Below are 20,136 nucleotides of genomic sequence, written 5' to 3' on the forward strand. Positions count from 1 at the left end.
GAACCCAAAAGCTTCTTTTTCTTGAAGCCAATCTAGTAGTCCTGAAGTCAAGAAATCAAAGCGGACAATCTCTGCCTGCAAGCACATATCAGTCTACAAAGCCAGTTATGTAGTAAACATCACATGTTTGTTGTACTCTACAATCTGCATTATGTAATATGATACATCAAAAGCTGTCAAACACATTTAAATGTAATAGATTCCTTTTTTCTTTTTTTTTTTAAATGGCAGCTTCGTTATCTCACAAAACAAACAGCTTCTGACTCTTTGCAACGTCAACTCTTTCAACTGGTCCACATGCACGAAGATGCATATCCCTACCCCAGTACAACACGGCCATCGTGACACACGCAGGACTTTAAAAGTCAGAGCTAAGCTAAAAAAAAAAAAAAGACAAGTAAATGGAAAACAGGAGTGACAGATGAGGAAATAGAAAGTTATGTGTAGCAAAGGAGGGCAGGGAAGGTGTGAAGTGTAGATAACAGAGTGACAACCCGCTGGAGGGGTATGCCCATAGACCGGAGGCTGCAGCACTCCGGCGGGCTGAGGAGCTGACGGGGATGAGAGATTGAATTGGCCCAGTGTCACCCTCCATATACCAACCAGTGAACTGGGGGTAATGGGTGAGAAATAGAAAGAGGAAAGGTGGAAGGAGAGAGAAAAAGGGAGGTAGGAAGCGGAGTGGGGGCCGCCAAGTGTCACCCTAATTTTCTGACTAGTGAGGTGGGAATAATGGAAGGGAGGAGAGAGGCAACTCTAAGGGGTGATGGGTTGAGAGGTAGCGAAGGGGGCAGGATGATATAGAGCCAGCTATGATTGCTTCGCACCGGGGGTGGTTTTCCACACTCCCGTGATCACTGCAGCCCTTTCATCCCAAACCCCCACCGCACCATTACAGCAAGACACTGATGTGATGTGGCCATAGCAAAAGGAAAATAAAAAAAAAAAAAGATTGCGTCTGTTCACATGGAGATAGAGTGACGGACAGGCGAGGAGGAGAGAGGAATTTGGTGCTGTTGAGGCAATCAGTGTTAGAGGGCATGAGGGGTTACAGGATTGGACAATCGATAAAGGCAGAACCTGCAGCTTTGGGGACTTGAACCCATATTCCTCCCCCTGGCCACCTCAGCGTAAAAGTCTTATCTTCAAGACAAGAGACTATTAGATTCACTGTCAACAGAACCATTCAAAAGATTAATACCACTCCATCAGCTGCTGTGGCAAAGTTTTCCTTCAAAGAGCACATGTTTGAGTAACAGGTACAGCTGGGAAACTAATGTTGGAGAAAAACATTGCACACACAGCTTAGTTATGAGCTATCAGAGTATAAAACACTTCAAGCTTAGTAATGGTTGGGCCAGGCTAATGGTGCCAGCCTGTCTCATGTTTGTGATGTATCTCTAACACTCACTGCTTTGGAGCATGAAGACAGCGGAGGAGAAGGAGTGGATTTTATCTGAGACTTAGTGGTGTCAAACTGGAGAAGGTGAATGGAGCTTAAATCTTTTCATATTATCTCTCATTTGCTTTTTCAGAAGGTTGCAGCTTCTCAAAGGTCATTCATCTTTTACTGGTAATACAACGGAGTGTTTTCAAGCTGTTGCTAATGATTTGATAACGGTGTGACAGTCAGTTGAGCCAAAATTATGTTGTTTTTTTAACAAAAAAATATTGCCATATTTGATCATCTCAGATGTTGCCAGAAAACTGATTGAGTTTCAAAGTCAAGTTTCTCTTGTGGCTCCTGACGTGTGGATGACTGACTGCTGCGTTGACTGCCTGACTGAGGAAAGCAGTGCAGCTTGCACAATAGTTAACGGGTCTAATTTCAGGTGTGAACTCAGAGATATTGATACGGAAACAGATGGTAGCTATTACCGATATTAGCCCATCCTCCTCCGTCTGCTCTGCCGTGGTAAACATTTGTGTTGCTGCCGGCAGAAGGGATAGAACGGGAACAAAATCAGACTCAAATTTAAAGCCAGAAACACCCTAAACACTGCAGATGGAGAATGACGATACACATTAGAGCAAAATGTTTCAAACACTGTGTTTGAACACTGAAGTCGCCTTCGAGCGGAGACAAGGTGTGCAAGTCTGCTGGAGTTAAATCAATGGGTGTAAATAAGTGTGGATCCGATTCCTATTTAAAGGCTTGCCTTGCTTACTCCATTAAAAGCTTGTAATAGGTGAAACAGCTTAAAATTAGATTGTTTTTGTGATTGAGAAATCGTATTTGGGCTCAAACAGTTCCTCACATGCGAGTGTTGCCAAACTACATCTCAGAAACCTCTTTGACTGCAAAGCCTTGACCACCACCTGATACATTGGCTGCAAAGAACAGGGTCTCGACACATTGTTATGCCAAACCAGGCCACTGATCTCCCACAACCCTGCCTCTCTCCGCACAAACGCACACACACACACACACACACACAGCATGCTCTGAGGTTTCTCCTTTAACCCTCCACAAATCTTCTCTCCCATTTCATCTCCTAATCAATAACGACCATGCAATTCCTTCTAAACTGCACATTTGCTCCCTGGGCTCCAGCACCGTATGCACTCACTGAAACACAAATTACCAGAGCTGTGTGAGCCTGTACAACACAGTTAATTGATTATCTGGTTGAGGAGTACATTGAATTTAATATTACCTTATTGTTCGCTTACATGTCCAACGCGTTCTTCCTGTGGAGAACGGATTATAGCTGTTCAACAGACAGGTGCGGTTCAGAAAATCCCTCTGCTGCATAAATATGAAGACACGTAGAAGCGAAAGGAAGGTCGTGCTTTTCGCGCTGAAATTGATTTTGCTCAATACTGTGACAGGCGTATACAATACTGCTCTTCCCATAACACAATTACAAACAGTTACAAAAGTGTGTCGGTACATTTTGTTTTTTTCTCATTTGCATATTAACACATCTTTTTACATGCACGTCTTTGCCCTTACAGGAACACCATGAGTTTTAACAAATATATAAAAGATTTAGATTGTTTTGTTTTGTTGTTTAATGTTAACATATATACATATATACATATACATATAATTATAAATATACGTGATTTAGTGCCATAAAACAAAAGGAAGCAATATATGAGAGGCATCATTGTTCATATATAGTACGCTGTACTTGTTACATGTTACTATAGTAATATATATAAAATCAAAATCAAAAATGACTAATACAGAGTCAAACACAGTCTATGATAATATAGGAAAAATGTAAAACCGTTCATCAATCATTGTCAAAGGAATCAGTGTTTGTGCGCTGATCCGGTGGGAAAAAGACAAAGGGCAGCCCACTATCACAGTCCGCCACCTGTGGGCTTTTGTCACTGGCTCTTCTCATTCCCACCATGTCAGCCTGTCTACAATGGACAGGAGCCCATCAGCTGGGCTCAGCGCTGGCCCTCCTCTGAGGGCCCGAATGCGGCACGATACGCAACGCAGAATCCCGCCAGGCACACTCACGCGCATAAACGCAAATACCGCCAGCAAAAGAATACACACCATACGTGAACAAAGCCATGCACGCTTTCACAGCTTCTTCAGTCCCAACATTATGAATATGCATAACCCTCTGGACCAGACTTTAGCAGGCTGTGCCATGCTTTGCTGCGTTCAAGTCCTCAAGATGTCAACACAAACAGAAGGGCAAACAAATCTGACAACACAGTGTGGGCCTGCAACCAGCTATAGGCCGTAGCCAGTGATCAGGGCTGAAAAAGAGCTTGTCCTAGCATTGTACCCATGCACTTTATTTAGCAGAGACAACCTGAACAGAGCACACTGCTTCCACCGGTTGCATATGCAGTAAATGTGGCAAACTAAAAGTTTGCATTTCAAGGGGCTGACTTGTCAGGAGACTTGTAACGACAGCTTGCTGAGAGGGCACAGATTGTAAAGGCGTAGAAATGATGGCAGGAAGATCGTCCTCTAATCCAATTCAGCGGCAGCCATTTGAATAATTGATGTGGGGACATAAATTGGTCCATTCCAGATGTCCCCTGCTCCCTTAATCAATACTGATTCCCTTAATCAATGGTTGGCTGGCCAGCCCAAGGCTTTGGCTGTTCTCCCCCCACAGAGCCCCATGCAGCCAAAGCTTCCCACAGTCCGAGTCACAGGTGGTTGGCAGCAAAGTGGCTGTTTGTGGTGATAGGCTCTGGGTAATTGAGGCTCTTACCCAGCGGGGTTGGGGTAGCGAGAGGGGCAGAGAGGACTGCGGATTAGTCTGGTGTCTCGAAGAGGCACATGGCTTCCACTGGGAAATGGCTGCAGAGAGATTCCAAGACTGTCTTGAAAAGAAAACTTTCATTGTCTACAGACCGACTTGATTAATTAAAAAGACAGAAGGAAGCGCGGTAGGTTGGTAGCCCGCTAGAGTGATAGCGAGTCCGCTGTCTTCCAGATGCAGAAAAAGGGCATGCAGAGACTCTCATATTGGTTCACGCTGCATAAATAACCTGAACCTGCTCATTTCCATACTAATAATCGTCATCCGTAACGACTGACAAATGTTCAGCACACACACAAGCAGATAATGGTGGGCAGGGGGAGCCGCGTGCCAGGATGCCAGGACAGAGCGGAGCATAGCAGTGTGTGACAGCTGGGTGGCACAGCTGGGGGAGACAGATAACCCTCAGCCTGTAGGAGCTGACAAAACAGCCACATCCCTCCTCAGAAGACGGAACATAACTTCACCTGGCTCTGCTGTCTCTCATCCTCCGTCTGCACCCGTTGCTCTTGTTGTCCCTCTAAATGCCTCTCTCTTTTAAAGCTGCCTCACACTTTCTACCTTCACAATGCCTGCGCCCGTTACATCCCTCACCCTTTCAATGTCCCCTTCATATCGGCCTGTTTTTCCAAATGCACCCCGTGGCCGAGAGGACAGCGTCAGACTGGTCCTGAGGCTGGCAGCAGGACATTGCAGTGATCCATCAACGTTCCTTCTTTTTTTGCCCAGTAACACATTTGTATGCCCCCAGACTCACAGCTATCAACAGGTGGCAAGTGCAGCCAGTACATGTGTTGCAGAACAGAACAAAGAGCAGCTATAATGAGTTTCCATGCTTTAGCCAACTGAAGAAACATATCGCTGACCAGGAAGGTAACGTCTCCATTGGGGGGCAAAAAATATCTTGGCCTTCACCCTGTTAGGTAATCAATGTTCTTCACCGGCTAGTCGCAAACTTTGTTAGCTGTGTGGTAAACACTGCTGCTTGACTACATAAGACTACATTAGTTTCTCCAGATGTAAACTGAAGCACACTTGTATTATATGCATGTTGGTTTGAGACAGTAGACTCATGACAATATGCAAGCATTTGTTGTGTACATCAAACGTTTTTGGATACGCTCGTCTATAATAAATGTATTGAGCCATAACCAATCTCCTCACTCCTCACAAGCACAGCGCTTGTGTCTGAGGCGCTGCTTGGAGCTGCTTGGCTCTCTGACAGCATCCTTGAAAAGGGAGGTGTTGCCATAATCGATTTACACAGCAATCACAGATCTGCACACAGCGACCTTCAACAAGTCCTTGAACGCAATCTCTCTGTGATGATCAAAAGCCATCCGCCGAAAAGTGATTAATGAATTGGTTGTTTATGCGCGCATTCAAAGTCACAATAACAGCAATTTGTCAATAGCGTTGCTGGAGCGGTGATTGTTGCGTGTACACTTGTGTCTGACAGGAAGAAAAGAGGTTACATTATGTTTGTGTGTCTTCGCCAGCACATGCAACTTAACTGAGAAGCAAAATGACAGAGTTGAAATGCAGAAAAGAGTGAAAACACACATAGAACAGAGAAATAAAGTGAAGAGAGAGCTTTTCTTTTGAAGTTATTAAACATTTAAAATTGAAACCAAGTCCCTTGTTTTAAAAGGCAGCTGTTGCAAATAAAAAAACTGAGCTGTCTCAACCACGAACTGCAACAAACTCATTGCAGGGCCCCATTATTTGTGACTTCGGTAGACAAGCTGTCAATTTCAAACTGGTATTTCCTTCTATTTCTGTGCTACATAAATCCCTATATTGTCTGGTGTTTATTTTACTGGCAACCCACAGGAAAAAAAAAAACAGGGTGCAGGCTTGCTGAATTCTGTCAAGGAGAAGATATGGCTGAGCGAGACACTTGTTGTGAGACGCTCACTCACTGTCAGTATCCATCTGTTTACCTCTCCGCCAAAATGGTGGCGGTGATGGAAAACAAGTATTCTCTTCAAAAGGCCATTAAAAATGAATGAGGAGATTGAACAGATCACACAACACTTTCCAAAGCACTCAGGCCATTGTACGCCTCAGGTTGAGAGATCAGCACTTGCACTGTAAAACATCCCACCTTAACAAGATAATATCAAATCCCCCGCAGTTTCAAGTCAGAAACACACACACACACACACACACACACACACACACACACACACACACACACACGCACACAATTAGTGAGCCTAGCAATTAACTTCCAAACGTGCAGCACAACTTTGTCACCAGGGGGAAAAACAGACCTGCTGTCTGTGTGCCAGGAAATATACATGAACTGTTTTAATCAGACTAAAGAGGGAAAAGCAAGCCGTAGAAACAAGCTTTTGGGACTCAATCTGCTAATCGATCATCTTGACGCAGGTGGTGACAACCTGTCATAGGGAGGTGACAGCGTAATGTCCAACAGCTCGTCACATGAGAGTATGTGACGGATCTGGTGTTGGGTTTGACTCTTAATGGGCCCTCGGGTCACACCGCAGCCCGCAGTGTCATTTAGGGGTCCAGAGGTTGCAGTCTGGTCTACCAAACACACAAAGCCCCGGCAGTAACCAGGGACATGATTGTCAGAGGGCAGGGAGTCGGTGTGTGTGTGTGTGTGTGTGTGCGCGTGTGTGTAAAGTTTGCGTGTGAGTGCTGTGGCAGTGTGCAGATGGAGGGGGAAAGAACAGATTGACGGAGCGGAGAGGGAAATGCACTTTTCAAATGTCACCTTGCCTTGCCACCCTTTATGCCGAGAGAAAGAAGGGTGTGAAATAAGAGCACGGGGAAAAAATAGTTTGAGGAGAGAAGACAGAACATGACTCTTTTCATTTTTAGAGCTTCATGACACATACTAAGTGGGAAATGAAGCTAAAATTCTCTGAACTGTTTTCCATCTTTTGTCCCACTTTTTCAAGTTACCGCGTTACTAACCTTTTATGTTTTCACTGGGCCACAAGCTTTACTACCAATGATTTTACGTATTATTTATTGTATCCGAAGTTACAACAGACCTTTAAAGGATAGCTAAATAGCTTTCAAACACAGACTAATGTATATATAAAGAGAGAAAAGGACTTGAATGTCACATCTGTGGCACAATAGTGTCTCAGACATTACCAAGAGAAAACCTTTCACTATGGTTCCACGACACATTTACAACAACAGGTTGCTCTTTCACATTACTGTAATTAACGCAACTTATGTAAAGCTTAAAGTTCACTTTAAAGTAGATGAAATAATGCACATAATGCCCTATTATGAGCATGTGTCATGGTGCAGGTATAGCACCCTCGCATGTGTTCACATGTATTGCCTGAAACATCATTTTGAAGAACTATTTATATTCTAGTGTACACTTTCTTTCACTGAGAAACAGCAGGCTCGTGCAGTAGAGCCATACGCACGGTTTAAAAGTATATGGCTGATCCCAGCTGAGGAGTGCCGTGTGATGTGCGATATATCTGCTCTGCCAGAAAGGGAGTTTGACACCGTCTCCACCCGCACTTCAAAAACACATCAATCAAGTCAGTCAAAAATGTCACAGACCTTCTACTTGTCATTGCGGGCTACTTTGCGGTGATTGATCGCCCGATGGTCGTCTCCCTCGGTCCCTCACCGCCGCGTCCCCTCTCTTCCCCGTGCATCAATTTGCACACCATGTGAAAAATAACAAATGGTAATGTTTTGAAAAATGATTCACAATATCCTGTACCAATTCAGATAAACAATTCCCTTTTACTTCAAAGTAGGGAGCAAAACAGCGACAGAGGGAGATGTGCCAGCACTGCTTTTTTATATTGACATTTATGGCTTAGAGGATGTGAAAAAAAAAAAATGTGCGTGAGGGTGTCTGAGGGTTTGGCATGTGTCTTGAGAACAGAATATGCTTTAAATATTTGATGCATGTTGAAGGCTGCAGTGGCCTCTATAGGCAGTGTGTGTATACAAAGACCCATTAAGTTGTTCTCACAGGGGAAGGTGTGATAGGGAGAGATTCAGGCTCCCAGCACTGTCTGAATGCATATCTGCCCATACTGACTCAAGCTGGCCTCAATATGAATACCTCAGAGGCTGGTTCTCCTTTTCCCTTCCATTCTTCCTCATTTATCCATCTTCAAAAAATCTATTCAACTCTCTTCTTCCATCTGCCACTTTGCAAAACGTTGTCACTCATTTTTCTCTCTCGTCTTGTTGCTCTCTTCCTCGCGTCTCCTGCTAACAGGATTTGTCTGTTTCGCTCAGTCTCCACATGTACTCTCTTTCTAGCATTCTGTTTTACATGCTGTTACCTTCCGTCCATCGCTCCGTAACGCCGCTCTCGTCGCCCCTCCGCTCGCCCCCCCCCCCCACCTTCCCTCCCTCCTTTACCTCATCCCCTCGCTCAGAACTGTCAAATGCCTTCATAAAGTGAGCTGGATAGATGATGAGAGAGATTGCGATCCTAATGGTGCGACATGAAGCATTGTCCCGGGCCCCTTTGATAAACGGATTTAACCGAGCACTCGCTCTGTGGTGAACCGTGCTAATTAGGCACCGAACCCAAACAAAGATGTCTCTCTGTAATTGAGGTGAGGTCGGCGGGATTGAGAGGAGTGTGGACATGCCTGTGACTCTGTGTGTGCGTGTGTGTGTGTGTGTGTGTGTGTGAGCGCGCGTCTGCATGTGTGTTTGCATGTTTGCGTTCCCGCTGGGAATTGACTTGATACTCCCTTTGGGGAGCCGGTAATGGTGGTCTTTCCCTTTGAGTATTTGCTTTGCGGCTGGAGACAGAAGGTTAGTGGATGACCTTGTTTCCCCAAGTGCAATGAGACTTGTCCCCTACACTGTAGCATGGTTCCCCATCCCACTTTTGCCATTATAAATTCTAGTGGGGATCTGTGTGAGGTCAGTGCGAAAATTGAAAAAGCAAGGGCAAACCACTCACTTCAGACTCAAATTACATAAGCTCACTTGCACATTGATTCCATCTATGCATTGAAATGGATCTGTGGAAGAACAATGGCCACGCACTGACCAGTTCAATCTCTTAAATAAACACTATTGACATGTTAAGCGGCAATCCAAACGACCTCTGCTGTTTAGCCTCCCATCATTGATATTATTGCTGTGTTTACAATAACTGAGTGACCGCGCAGCTGTCATTCCCAGGACATCCATATGTTCACGATTGACCCGGAAATAATCAGAGAAATGCCTTTAGACAACAATATGCTCGCAGGTCATTGGGGACATGAGAGACAGGGGACAAGGAGGGCTGACGGGAGGAGGGCGGGGGGACTTAAGAAACAGGTTGCTCTACACAACACACACACAATATGTTGTTTACGAACATTTAAAATGATACCTTGTGTACTTTCAATACAAAAGGGGACTGTGATTTCACTTTTATAGCATTTCCGTGTCAACAACCCTCCATAGTCACAAAGGTCGTCAGTGCATTTGCTCACATGCAGTCAAATGGATGTGTTGTTGGGACAGAGGATTGGGAGAGTGCAGAAGCAAAAGGTCCACACAGTCTGTCCGTTCATGTTGTGGACTTGTATAAAATACTAAATGCGCATAATGTTATTGGTTAATTCTGAATTCACAAACATAAGCATTGGCATTAGTTGTGCATGACTACTTGTACCACATTTACCATCAATACATACTGTACATGCAGAATGGCTGATGAATATGAAGTAAGGCTATCTTGCTGGATTGTCAGTCTACGTATACTGGGAATGCAAATTGCACCCGTCAGGTAATATGAGGCAAGACAAAATGTTTCATTATTGTGGGTATCAATTTCTAGAACAGGAGTGTGTGTGATATTTACATACTGGCATCCCAGGATCTGACACTCTACCATTACTATGAATGTAAGGTCAGGGGAGGCTTGCTCACAGCAGCCAATACACATTTTTGACAAGTACCTCCCTGGATCTTCTATTTCACAGAACCTTGAGCAAAGTGTTGTCTTGGTAACTCAAAGTGCGCTATCTCATTCGTCAAACTGGGGGCAGGGGTATAGGTTTAGATGGAGGGCCATTAAACCCCCACTGGTCGGGCTCATGCATATTTAAGTGGGTTAGATTAAAGGTTGGTTGTCTGGAAGCGGTATGTGCCAACCAAGACTGAACCTTCATCTGTGACATGTCATTAACCCTTTAATTGACTAATGGGCGGTGAGGTTGAAGATATGAGCTAATGTAGCTTTTTCTAAATGCAAATGTTGGCAGTGCGTGCACACGACACTTCAGCGAGGAGTGACGGGCACTTGACGAATGGACTCGAGGTTAAAAGGTTAACCTGTGACACTTGCACCTCTGATCATTTGTCTGTTGCAAGTACACAGAGGCCATCCAGGCGTTATCAATTGTTTCTTTCTATTTTACATTATGTGAATTGATTTGACCTCATAAATGGTTTGGTTTTGTTCAGACTGACTTGGACATGCCTCAAAATGACTGCTACTGTTTTTTGTCATCTGCTCGGTCCCATCTCTCTGTGCACTCCCCATAAGTGCAGATTTTGTGCCATGAGAGATTTTAATCACAGCCAATTTCCCCCATATTTTCCCAAGGCAAGGGTCCTCAAAAAGGGAGGCAAAGGAAGACATCAAGCAAGCAACAATACACACAGCCTTGTTGTGAACAGGACGCAGGAGGAGTGGAGACAGTTCTTCACCTGTCATGACGTCTGTAATTGTGACTGTCTGGCTGCCTTCTGTGTCACTACACTTCTATAGAAGACAACCTGCAGGCTCTGCGTCTCTATATGCCAAAGTAAATTATATGGCTTTGTGTTTGCATGTGGGAGAGTTAGTGGGAGAGAGCGAGATTGGTCTGCATGCGAGTATAATATCTCTTGCATCTCAAATCTCCTCTTAATCTTGTTATAATTGCCTGGTGAGCTGCCGTGCTCTCCTCCTCCCTAATACCTCCTCTTCCACCTGACCTTGCTACTCCACATTCACCTCCACAACAGTAGAACATCTCAGTTCATAAAGTAAACACCAAACTTTAAAGTTAAACAGATGAAACCTTGTACTTTCTCCTTTTGGAGTAATTGAGTTTGGGTAATGAAAATAAATGGAAGGGAACCACGCTTTTGGGGAGAAAAGACTCAATGTTCTATTAACAATTGCACATAATAATAAACAAATAACAGGGAGTTAGATGTTGAACGTTTAATGAATTAAGTCTACATGAAGTAATAAAAACATTTGAAGAATGTGTTATTTTTGTTATATTACTTTCCTCTTTGAAGCACATCTTCTCAGCATCGAGCCTTCTACCCAAGGCAAAGACGGGCAAAGTGCCTGTGGCACCTCTCCACATCTGCACCGTCTGAAAACAATGACAATAGTGGGTTTAATCAGCATGACTGCAGTCTGAAAGGCCAGCCAAATTTGAGAAAGGCTGAACATCAATGACCCATGGGGACCCGTCTTAGAGCCAGGAGAGAAGAGTCTCTCAGCCAGGAAGACCCAGCTTCAAAGCCTTGACCCCAACAACCACCTGTATTGTTCAGCGCCAAAATCAGCTCCAGCAAAGTCACCCTCATGCAACACAAAGAGACTAACATTCCCCTTGACTCACTACATTACACTCATTTATTTTCGGTACACAATCCACTGTGGTCATTAAACTTGGCATCGTCTGATCATACCACTGTTGCTGAATCACTCAAAGGGTAAAGAACTTTATAACGTGAGACTTTAGTCATTTATTCACCACTTAGTTGTGCTTTCACACAATTTAATACAACACAATATAGGAAACCATATACATTATTAAAGATAAAACCAGACAGACAAACTTTTTCTTATCAGATCCCCACAAACTTCTCACTTTATATGTGAATGTGAGTGAGTATGTTTGCAAGTGATCATGAATAAAAAAATCAAATATGAAATGTTGCGTATGTGCAGAGAGTCCGAGATGCCTGAGGAAGAGAGATGATTGGGTATGGAGACGCTAAGAAGCTGGTTTTGTTGCCATGGCGATAGACTTGTAAACACCGACTGATCCAATCTTCTTATAGGAGAGAGAGAGAGAGAGTAGGAAAAGGGAGATAGGCAGAAGTCAATCATACAACCAGGCAGAGAGAATTAGACAAACTCAGGCAGACAGCCAGACGCACGCACACAAAACCTTTCCTGTGGCCAGGTAGAGACTTTGTGCTGAGGGTGCTGGGGGACAGTGTTGTTCCAGAGAGATTATGGAGGTACATGGGTGGCACAGATCCTATCAGGACCTTAGGCATGCAGGCTAAAGTCAGTCAAGTCACTAACACCTATGCAAAGCCCGGGGGAACGCACGCAGAATTATATTCGCCACATTCAATCTCTGAGCAGAGCCTCCAGATGCACGTGTTCCATGGAAAATAATGGGAAAATGGGAAAACAATGAAATTGAGGAGATTAGGCTCACTCTCCAGCCTCATCTAAATTCTGCTCCCACCGGACCTATAAAAACATTCTCAGAGATGCTACCTTTAAGTGGTAACCTTGTTTCTGGGTACCAAAGGACGTTCCTAATTCAAACCCCTCAGGGGTGAAGGCCACTCAATTCAATATGGGAATATATACAGAAAAACAATTGCATTTTATATTCATAATATTGAACATGCTGTACACATTTCCAAACTGTCGTCTGAATTGTAGAAAAACTAACGTTTAAGCCGTTGAGGCGCAGATACTTCAAGCCATTCTACGACTAAAAGAAGAGCTGACGGTCCCCCATGCATTATTCACAAAATGTTACTTAATGAAACTCACAATGTTGTTGGTTTGGGGTGAGGAAAACAGACCTCTCCAAACTTCAGCAATTCACACTAAGACAGTGTGGATGGACAGCCCATAATGTATTATTTTCAGCTATATCTCTACATATTTGCGGAGGCCAAACATCTAATTATGCCAAGAGTAACTGCTTTGCATATCATTGCCCATAATCATGGCCAGCCAATCTACAATATCACTACTTTATTCAATCTATAAGAACTTTATACTTGGCACTATTCAGAAACTAACCAGATGGCAGGGCAGCAATGAGTTTGCTTGTGTGACGGCTTAAAATCGAGAACATTTCGATTTTACAGAGTGCCTCCACGGCAGTTTTAAAACATACTGTAGCATGCATCGTTTGTTTATACCATAGTACAATTACAATGTCATGAAAAGTGTATTTTACTGATGTCATATATACAAATCATCCAGGTTTCTTTACAGCCAGTAACAACAAGAACACCTTACATCCATTCCATTTCTGAGCCTGCGCGTGTGTGGTATGGGAAGGCGGACCACCATCTCCATGTGTCCCCTCCATCTGTCGCCTGGTGAATCATTGAGTTTCGGGGCCGTGATCCAGGCCCCCCCCCCCCCCCCCCCTACCCCAACCCGCCAATATGTGGGATTTCTGGAGGGAGTGAGGAGGGGTGGGTCAACATACATGTCAACACTAATGGATATGGGGCCCACGGCTGTGGTGGTTTGCGTCTGATTTTTCTTAATGCATGGATGGGTGAATGAATGCATTCATAACTGCAGGCGCTGTTATTGTCAGTGGGTCTCCCAGAATAGGCGATGACCTCCACAGTTTCCTTGACAGACAGATGGACACAGCAACACCGGCAGGAAGGCAGACACTTTCCACAGGGGTCATTAGCTGGGACCGTGATCCACAACGGCGGTCTTTACTGTTGGAACTGTGATCTCCAATCCTGACATGCCATAAAGTCCAAGCTGTGTATGGCTGTGTCAATAAGACAGAATGAACCGTTTCAATGGTCATTACATGGAAGCCAACGGGTCAGTGGCTTTTGTAAAGGATGGAGGGATACTGTGGGGGAGTCTGAGGAACAGAGGGCAGCAGACATATTGTCATAGGCTGTAATTACAGGGCAGTGTTCATTCAATCATGCAATTGGTCACTTGGCAAATGTGTGTGAGTGTTTGTATGTTGCCTTGTGTCATTCAATGGACGTTTGTGGTTTCTCCCTCTTTATGCTACTTGCTAAAGTCACTGTGATTTTTAGTCAACAGTACATTTATCTAACAGCAAAAGTTATTTTGCAGATCAACATTTTGTATTCAATGTGGAAAACTATATTATAATCCTGGGCAACGTTCTAATCAGATATGGTTCATTTCATATATCTCATGATATAACATGAGATAGAAAGAACTTAAAGACCCCCCCCCCTCCACCCCCCAACCGCACCCCACCCCACCCAGCAGGCCATTATGCTCCCTTCCGGAGGAGAGCTCTGCTGCCGACCAGCAGAGCTCTCCTCCTCCTGTCGGAGCTTCCGAATGCGCCGGATGCAGCGGCGACGGCGGATCTGGGTGTGTCCACGGTGGACTGGTTGCTGCCGCAGGCCTTACTGGAATCTGAGCTGAAGGACTTTCAGATGAACCTGCATGATTTCATCCAATTTTGCACAGAATCCGACCCGATGAGACCAATGACAAACATTCAAAATAACTATATGGAAAAATCCTTCTCTTCTCGCTGATGGTCTCATTTACTCATGTAGGTCATAAAGAGGCATCGGGAATAAATCATAACCAGTTTAAAGTTCCTCACGGTAACTTTAAAATAAGAACTCTTACATTGTGGTTTTGTTACTTTTTCTTCCGTCTACTTAACATTCTTTGCAATTTCCATTGTGCCTAATCTTATATTATCAATCTGGGGAGCCCGATGTCTGGCTCATACCGAGCAGCATGCCGTCAGCTGCCTGACTTTCCATCTGTTCATCAGATTCTTCCCTCAACAGTGTTGGTGGTGCTTAGAATTTGATTGCAACCTCTTAGCGCACCGTTTTCTACGTGTTTATTCCAGCTGTTCCAATCTGATAGGCAGCTGGTCTTTGTGTGTTTATGTAAGGTGTGTCTGTGGCTCCTGGTGTTCATGTCTGTGGGTGTGTACATAACAGAGCAGTGAAAAGACAGAAACAGACATGGAGTGAGCGGGACATTTGTTGTTTGTGACAGAACCAGGAACAACAAGAATAGTGTAACGCACGGCTGATTGAGCTGAAGATAGCAATTAGCAAATGGGCTGTGAAATAGATCAACAGTGCCATCACTCCTCAGACACTCAATGCTCTTTTTCTTCTTCTTTTTTTTAAATAACATATTTGGGACGGAGCGGTGTATCAGTTAACAAACAAGAAGGGGCCGTGGCTCTGCTGATAGTGAAAATTAAGCTGCTGCCAGAGCCTTGAAGAAGAGCTCAGGGAGAAAGAAAACACCATGAGAAGAATTCGGAAGCACTCTCACAGTGCTGAAATGCAAAAGCTGAGTAATAGCATTACATGGTTTCACTGCAACAGGCGAAGGGGAACTTTCACAGCCAAAGAAAAACAAACTTACCTCATGAGATGCAGGCTTGTAAATAAGCCTTGTGTGCCACTTAACTCTTGGTGCAGGTGTGGATTGAGATTTACATACATTGTGAAAAAGAGGGATATCACAATTGGCCACTGCAGGGGCTCAAATTGCTGCCCATTTGCCCTATTCGGCTTTAGTGCCCTGATGGTTCAAACAGACTCTAGCTACTTTAACTATTCGTACTTTGCTGTTGCTACTGCAAAAGGGAATTTTCCCAGCAGTTATGACTTTTTTTTTCCTGTGAGTGTTGTATGGTTGTAATGGTATATTTTCAAACCATCCAATTCAGATTTGGGAAAACTATAATTCCTTAGAAAATATGAAATCCACATATTAAACTTGTGGAGAAGGATTCATGTTGAGAACTGCAATCGGCAAATCCTTGTCCAGCTTTTTAATGAAGCTTGGTGCTTCACGTTTTTACCCCTTTTTTTTTGTTTCAGACTGGGTCGCAGCCCCTAACAATGTCTGTGACGTCCCTGATGCTGAACATACGGTATCGCACAACTGTACGTGCAGCTGTACAAAAAAAAATAAATCACCAACTTGCCTTTACGCCGAGTGAGCTTCATCAGGTCCTAAAACCTAATTAAAATAAACTATGCAAGTTCAAATCAGCATGCATGTCCAGGGGAAAGTCAGACACAAAAGCATTCTACCAAGTTCTAGCAGCATATTCTCCAAATTTTTATAATTTCCTTCACGGTCTCTTGCCATTTCATGTTAAAATATCATGTGGTTTTATAGCAGCTGCTAATGTTGAATTACATTTCTCACTTATGAATGATAGCCGGCCATATCTTCAGTCTCAAGAGGAATATCCCACATTTTGTTACTTTCCGGTATCTTAAACATATAATTAATTAAATTTCCTCGTCAGGGTCTTTTTCTTCTTTGTAATTAATTTAACTCGTGCTCCAGAAGAAGGGTTGCTTTGTCTTGTATCAAGTCGTCCAGAATTACATTATTGCATGCACACCAACAGAGAAGCACAATGATAAAGAATCCAAACCTTATTGGATGAAAGGACCAGATAACATAATTGACAAATGATTTCACTTTGCATGCATATAATTTAATTGTTTCTGCAGAGTGATTTTCTTTAGTTCCGTCTGGTCTAATGAGATATACACGAAAAAGGATTAGCATCGCTTGCTTTACAAGCCCGCTGAGCTTTTTATAAATTCATTTTACACAACACCTCTCTCTCATTTTGTTCAACTAAAGCCAATGCCAATCAATAATGCAACATATTGCCCAAAATGTTGTCTTGACCTTGACTCCTGCCCCGACTACATTGTGTGTCTTTGTCTTATAAAAATAAAGTATATCTGTACCCACAATTTAAAATTCTCACTCACTCATAAACACAATCTCAAACACATTCAGTCGAGAAACTATCCTCCCGTAAAAGTCGATCTTGGCAATTAGATACGATTAGCACGCTCTATGAAATTATCCAGACTTTGATGTATTGATTGAATCAGTCCTTTTCCTGATAAAGATGATAATTAAAAGTTCTTAGTGGAGTGGTCCGAGTAATCTGGGGCCAGTTAAAAGCCTTAACACCCAGCACTGTGGGGCTTAATTGGTACTGTGCCATTTATATGATTAACAACCAACCAAGCTCTGCCATCTAAGAAGCGCTCTTTACTCCTGGCAATTCATTAGATTAGGAAGTACTCTGGACTCTAATAAAAAGAAAATGTGTTGATACAATAGCCTCATTAATTTCCAGAGATCACATTTGCTGTGATCCTATCCGCTGATTATCAATCAATTTCATTGCTCTATGGCCTTGGGGGCATGGAGGCAATGTACTGTTTCATGGTAATATGTGCTTATTTGTAATTCGGTTGATGGACAAAAGGAATCATCGGGGACGACCATTAGGCACACAATGCAAAACAGAGGAGCCTTTCGGGGGGAGAACAAAAACTGTTCATGGCCATCCTATAGATGAAGTGGTCATGTCTGAATATTATTTTGGTTTTATTGTGTGACTGACAGTGGGAAAGTAAGATGCATTTCAGGACCGCTGTATTAGAATGAGCGAGGTAGAAATAAGAAACTGTTATCTTCAACACACAGTGGCTTTAAGTATTTTAATGCAAGTCTAATTTATGACAAATACTAATGTTTGATAATTATATGGAATCACTTCAACTTTTCAGCCTGCAGCTGTTTCTGGAGTGACTTTGTCATACTCAAATGGCACCTTACACTATTCCAAGAATATTTGGATTAATGTTATAATTTTGATGAACAAGTTCAAAGAATGATTGCCATAGATAACAGAGAACATGCACACAACATACTAATTATCTGCAGTTTTCTTTAACATCAAAATGAAGTCATGGTGAGAATCAAGAGAACAATAGTGATAATCCCAGGAAGTAGCAATCTAAAAACTGCAGGACAACCTTCAACCCTAATCAGATTTTCTAATCATATACTGCTACAGTGATGAAAATATCATATTTGGTGTTACGTTTATGTTTACGGTGGTTGTCTGACTTTGTAGTTACAGCTTAATCAACTCATCTAGATTGAGTAATGTGTCACAGTGGTGGTGTGTGTGTGTGTGTGTGGGTGTACTGGTATCCAGTGGAGATCATTATCACAGAATATCATCTCAATCTGATGCGAGGCCAGCAGCTGATGTCTTTGTTTCCACTACTTCTACTCACAAACACAATCGAAACACACCCCACAGTTGATCACTCACTTGCCTCCGGACCAGGATACATTACAATCGCAATACTACAGTCTTTGTGGACCTGACCTCTTGCAGTGGAGGAGGGTGGCGGTTGAATTACTACTTATCAGCCCGGCCACGTCTGCCTACTCGACCGTCTTTGCATGTTTCGCCATTCTTCTTGCATTGCAAAGCACTGCGAGGGGAAATCAACTTCAATCAGTCACGCTTTCCTGCCGCGTCGAGGAAGAGAGTCTACACCTCTCAGTTTTGATGAACACGGACTTGGCCGTGTGATTTGGGAGTAAAGAGGCAAGTTCTCGGGCCTTGGACTGTGCCCAGCTGTCACTTTTCCATCAAAAGGTGGAGAAATGTGAGCACACACACGCGCCGCTTATCACTTCTCATGAGGAACGGCAGCAAATTGGATTTTTCATATTATCATAAATGAGCTGATTTTTGGGCTGTTGCACTCGTAACAATTTTCTCAAACTCAATTGATATTTGTGTGTGTGTGTATTTACTGTTCGCCTTTTTGATTTGTATGTCAGTGTACTCTGGGTGTGTGTGAAGCAGCATTTGCATGCGCGTCAGCGGCGGATAATTTTATAAGCTATTCCCTCCAACTACGGGTGAGGCCTTAGTGTCTAAAGAACTCCAATTACCAAGACCTTTCCTTATCTCTGTCTATTCTCAACCCACGGGTGCCTTCAACAATCATCAGACCTTAATGAATTCACCCACATTATGTGCCTGCATGGTTTAATGACCTGAGACCGAGGCTCTCTCAATAAATGAGCCAGACCTGGGACAGTCCCACTTAGAAAAGCAATTACAAAGAGTGTACACGTCCTCGATTTCCAGTATTTCTTTTCGTTCCTGCCACCAGGAGAGTACTTCAAAGGAAGGAGGGCAGGCGGCGGTTCTGGGAGACAAGCCATCAGCAGTTAGCACTAGCAACTAGCATGCAGCCGCATTCAGCCGGTGAAAACACTTGAGCCTGTGAAACAGCTGCAACTTGAGTTCCATTACTGTGTATCTTTACAACGGCTTCACTAATTGAAAGACAGTTTCTCGGAGCTGCCCTCTAAAAAAAATAATACATAATAAAAATAGTTGTTTTCACTTAACTGCTGAGAGCCGATAGTCGATGCCCTATATAGTAAATGGACCCAGTTTAGAGGTTAAATGCTGACCCCCATTTTGTGTATTGGGTACACGGTGTACCTTTAATTAAAAGTAAATTAACCTTGTTTCCTTAGGGTATACATGGAACATATTATATTTTATGCTGCTTTGGTCATAATAATGTGTTAGCAACTGTTATAACAAAAGCAAGGATGAATTTATTTAAAATGTGAGGTTCACTTAAAGATGTTTCAAAGAAAGTTTACATGTGATCTTCTGTAAGTGGACCTTCCATTCCACAATGTATTTTTATTCATTTGTTGTTAGAATATATTTATCTTATGGTTTATTAATAAAACTTATTCTTGCCTTAGTTTATAGCACACTAATATGTGTATTAAATGTCTAACAATTACACATGGTAAACCTTTCCCCTTACACATATAGAGCATTGTTTTCTTCTGAAAGAGTTTAAAAAGGTGTCATTTTAGATGAATCAGTTCTTTACAGAGATGTCAAATCACAGGATCAATAGTTCCTTTTGGTGGATGAAGGGGTGATAAAAGAACGGGTCTGATATTGTAGTATAATAGCTAAAAGGAAAAGGTGAATAAGACCAAAGGAAGTAATGATGGTGAGCAAGGATACAAAGAACACAGACTGAGCAA

The sequence above is a fragment of the Clinocottus analis genome, unplaced genomic scaffold (assembly GCF_023055335.1).
Source record: "Clinocottus analis isolate CAN_PGR_092001 unplaced genomic scaffold, fCliAna1.0.p SCAF_20, whole genome shotgun sequence".
NCBI classification, from domain to species: domain Eukaryota; kingdom Metazoa; phylum Chordata; class Actinopteri; order Perciformes; family Cottidae; genus Clinocottus; species Clinocottus analis.